This window comes from Euprymna scolopes, chromosome 9, assembly GCF_053919585.1.
Source record: "Euprymna scolopes isolate OS-2025 chromosome 9, ASM5391958v1, whole genome shotgun sequence".
In the NCBI taxonomy this organism is placed as follows: Eukaryota; Metazoa; Mollusca; class Cephalopoda; order Sepiida; family Sepiolidae; genus Euprymna; species Euprymna scolopes.
Genome location: NC_136490.1, coordinates 130,405,339 through 130,410,227, shown reverse-complemented (window position 1 = coordinate 130,410,227; position 4,889 = coordinate 130,405,339). Strand labels below are relative to the sequence as shown.

The 4,889-nt window shown below is 35.3% G+C and overlaps 1 pseudogene; it reads right to left on the bottom strand.

Annotated features, from left to right (window-relative positions):
- Nucleotides 1-633: 633 nt before the first annotated feature.
- LOC145285475 (5S ribosomal RNA) lies at nucleotides 634-750 on the bottom strand (annotated as a pseudogene).
- Between the last annotated feature and the right edge of the window lie 4,139 nt (nucleotides 751-4,889).

Here is a 4,889-nt window from a genome sequence, read left to right as displayed (position 1 = left end):
CCCTCGCCAAAAATTCACGAGAAACACTTGTTTGGCTGTAAACACTATCAATAATTTCCCCAACTCTATGCCTAAAACTAAATGCAGATTCCACGAACAAAGCTTCTTTCTTTGAACTGCATACCTGTGGAACTCTCTTCCGTTTACCTGCTTTCCAGCTGACTACAATATGGTCGTCTTCAAGTCCAATGTAAACAAGTTCTTAATTAGCCGTCCCCCTTAAGTAATCCAATTTACCAAATTTGCACTTCTAACGATTACTATGATATTGTCCTTTTGACCACTGTACACTCTTTAACCCTTATCCTCGAGTGACCTCTGGGCCTTGATAAGTGGTGATTCCTTTGTAAACCCCCCCCAAACCTACTATTCAAGCGAAGTAATGGTCTGATAAGTGTTATTCGGACTCTGCTTTGTCAAAAACGATTAAGATGTGGTGTGCTCATTTTAAACGCTGTCGTACATACACAAAAGTTGTTGAACACTTCCATCCATCCATCCATCCATCCATCCATCGCCTTTTAACCCCTGGAGGGGCATAGGCCATCTACAACTTTGTAGATGCTTTTGTAGTGACTGAATTCTTTTTTTCGGGGTGAGGGTGCTGGCCCCACGTCCAACCTTCCCAGGAGGTACATACAGCGCCTAGCCTTCCCAAATGGTCACCCATCTAGTACTGGCTAGGCTCAACGTTGCTTAACTTCGGTGATCTGGCGAGAACCGGTGTGTCAACGTGATTGTGTCGTACATTGTTGAACACTTAGGTAGTAAAAATACGGCAGTTGTCTAAAAAAAAAATCTTAACCGCCCATCATATTTTGACCTAATATAGAGTTGCATGACGTAGCAGATTACGTGGACATTTTGCATAAATTAATTTATTTACTTTCAATGAGAAAGTACCTGCTTCCTGAGGCAATTCTATATCTGTTTAAGAGTCAACCTAAGATGACGTACTTCTGCTGCATCTGAGGAGGAAAAGTCGCTCATAATACTCTTTCTTGACTTGACAGGATATAAAAACGACTATTCTTTCTTACATCCGCCTCTCTATCATAAAGTAGACATCGCTAGATTTTCTGTACTTTATTTAGATTTCTATGGTAAGTGCTCGACTAAGCTCCAATCTCGATTGTCCCCACCCCCTGTAAAACATGAACAGTAAGAACTCGTCTCTTTATTACCATTGGAAAAAGAATTTTCTTTCTTTCTCTGCGAAATTAAAACCAAATGGATTTAAATTAACATAGTTTCTTTGTAAGAAGTTCCCATATCTAAAACACCTTACGATGGGTCTGCTTCCTGCAGACTATATCATGATCGTTTTTATGTCCAATGTAAACAAATACCTGTTGTGCTCTCCTTTTAAGTGATCAAATTTGTTAACTCTCACCATCTTTTACAACCGTCGCAAGGGTTTTAATCATCCAACAGGCAATCTCATTAATTCTTATGCTCGAGTAGCTATTAGCCGTAGTAAGTAATGACGCATTAGTATAAAAGCAATTCTATATTCATTCATTCATTTCACATGAATCAGACAATTCTATTTTTTGTAATGATTCTCTGATATCTTTGTAGTCTGAATTCTTTCTAAAAAGACATCGGCTACTTACGGGAGGAAACACGTGAAGTTTTCAAGCATCCTAAGTGAAAGAGTTTCTGTGGAATGAACTGGGTTCGAACTTCGCACATCCGGGTTGTCAGTTTGTGTCGTTAACCATTTAGTTGCCGTCAACTCTACGTGTATATGAAACCATTCACATATTCTTGTGTAATTGTACACAAAACGTGCATGCTTTCAGCATAAAATTACTTAACAGTGGTAGACATTCTGCAAAACCCTACAATCAATTAACGGTCCCGATTGACCAAGTAAAACCACTCGAAAACTGAAATACGAGATAGAAATAGTTAAGTAGAAAATCATTATCTGTTAAAAGTGATATCAGATTTATCGATATCGAATTAGTTCATCGATATGAGTTGATTTCACTTTTATACCATCTCTCGTTTTGAACATGGCGTCTGTCGTGGTCGTCCGTTGAAAGTTGGTCTCAATGCATATACGATCACTCCATTCCTTATTTCTAACAAAACATCTTACGCAACAATGTCGTGTGAGAATTGTTTGCTGTTCACCTACCGGAAACAACGTGATCAGACTGTATGCCGCCAGAATCCCATCAAAAACAATATCGGTTAAGTGGTTCCAATAAGCTCGTGATGCCAATAACGAAGATGTATCGATTTGTATTTTTCACCTTAAATCTGTTTATGAGATGAGATTTACTTGGCCGTTCACTGGAATAGAAGTAATTTTCTTGAAGCTATTTCAAAATAAATATTCTTTAATGCAGAGATTCTCAACCAAGGGTAAATTTACCCCCGGGAGTAAAAAACATTATATAGTTGGGGGGAAATTATATAGTCGGAGGAAGTACCTGATAACTTAAGAATAATTTCTTTTGAGATTGTGTCATTGCTAAGAAATGTACATTCCTGGATTCATATGCTCAATACGGCTTTGTTGTTGTGTTGCGTTTAATACTATTTTTATACAAAACCTAAAGTCCTTAACAATAAAAAGGTTCTTTTTTTTTGACCTTCCTGTTTTTCGGACACTTTATGATGGCTGCTATGAATTGTTTTTGTGTGGGAGTATGGGGTAGATAAAGAAATACATAACGTCGATGGAGTCAATGATGTAGGAAAGGTTGAGAATGGCTGCTCTATTGTGTTTTCAATCATTTTGCATTTCTATTATGGACAAAGGGATAGAAATTACGGAAGAATGTATAGCACAACTCTATAAGCAAAGAAAAGAATCGGATGTATGAATCGCATCCTATTTTATATAGTCAACGTCCTTAAAGAACAAAAACTGATGAAAGTTGATAATACGTGCTATTAGTTTAATAATCACTCCAAAATGATCAATGGATGAAGTGTAACCATAAACAAATTTATTTGACAACTTATAAACTGAATGATAATGTAAAAGTCGCTGGATGCGTGATTATTTAAAGTCTGTGATACGAGACGCAGTTTTATTTACCTCTCAAACTGCCATGGACGACTCTTTTCTACTCAAGGGCGACAACTCTGTTTTTACAGGCCAAGGGAAATGACTATTATTTTTTATGTGTACCTAACGAAACCTCAATTTAGACAATTTGCACTGTGTGAAATAACAACTTAGTTACAACTACTGTCAAATCTATTCTAACCCGAAATTGTTGCATTTGTCAAATGTCCAATAAAATGGACTATAATAGAAATGACACTAAAATGCCTCGCAATCCCTTTTTTTCGCCCTATCTCTTTCGATATCTTTACTCAAAATCTTCGGCAAAGATTACACTTTGATCTGAGCCTGTTGCCCGGAATTATTCTTTTCTTTTTAAAAGTTCTTAATCTTTGTTTTTACATTTTTTTTTGTATTTGTAGAAAAAAAAGCAAGAAAGACATTCTGAGTCTCGGAGTCGGTAAACTTGAAGACACACTTGTATCTGCAGCCGTTGCAACGTTACTTGGGCGTGGACTTACCGGCAGAAGAACAAGCACCTCAAAATACAGAACGAGTGGTTATTATTGTTTATGAGTCTCCAGTTTCAGGTTAAAATGTCTTAAATTATTTTAGGGTTGTCACCTCTCCCCCAAACAGATGAATAACCAGTTATGCATAAGCCTGAAGAATCCTAGAGCGGATGAAACGTGAAATATTCAGTGTAGCTTAATCGCCATATATATTTTATAACTTACTAACTACCTATACCTACTGTTGAAATAAATACTTAAAGTTTACGCATAAATTTATACTTTTGTATATTAATTTATGTGAGTAAATGAAGTAGTTATATATAAATATATATATGTATATATAAAGAGAGAGAGAGAGAGAGAGAGAGAGAGAGAGAGAGAGAGAGAGAGAGAGAGAGAGAGAGAGAATAATTAGCAGTAATTGCATTGAGCTTCTTAAAGAAGGATTGGTATATATTATAAGCAAATAAATTTCTACAGAAATATAATATATATATATATTTATATTTGGTATTAGGTTGGTGCAAAAATAATGTCGTTTATATATATATATATATATATATATATATATATATATATATATATATATATATAGTTGAACGTGAAAGAAACGACAATCACTTTCATATAAACTTCTCATTTCAATCCTCTTTTTTTTAAATAACTCTTTTTGAACCACAACTTTTTGGTGCTGGTACTTTATGTGGTACAAAACTACATCTGATGGCGAGTCCCAAATGTAGGAACTTCATGGAGTTTTGAGTCACTCTTAGCTGATACTACTAATAGGTCCATCATATTTAGATTTATAGTCTCTAATCCATTCATTTTCGGTATTATAATTCTCATTACCATTCATCATAATAAAAATACAAACAGACCTATTTAAATGTTCAGCATATTTTCAATTTATACAATTATCTATATATAAGGGGGTGTATGGATGATGAATGAGTCTCTTAGTAGAGGCGCCGCATTGTTTCAAGCAACGTGTCCTCGACATGAATAGCTCGGCGACGCCTAGCCCTTTCCAGGCTCCAAAATACATACAGCACCTAGTGTTACCAAATGATCATCCACTTTAGTACTGACTATGCTTAATGTTGCTTAACTTGGGTGATGATCTATCGGAAACTTTATTTACCTTCGCCGTGGATGGTATATTCCTTAAATATGTTCGAAGGCATTTCCTATTATCAAGAGGTAAAAAATGTAAATCAACTTTCTATGCTGTTGTTTTCATTTGATTTAAATTGACCGTTATATATATTTTTTGTTTTGAAACGCTATTTTGAATGTTTCGAAAAATTACAATAATTGTTAAGAGAAGGTAATTTTAATGTTTT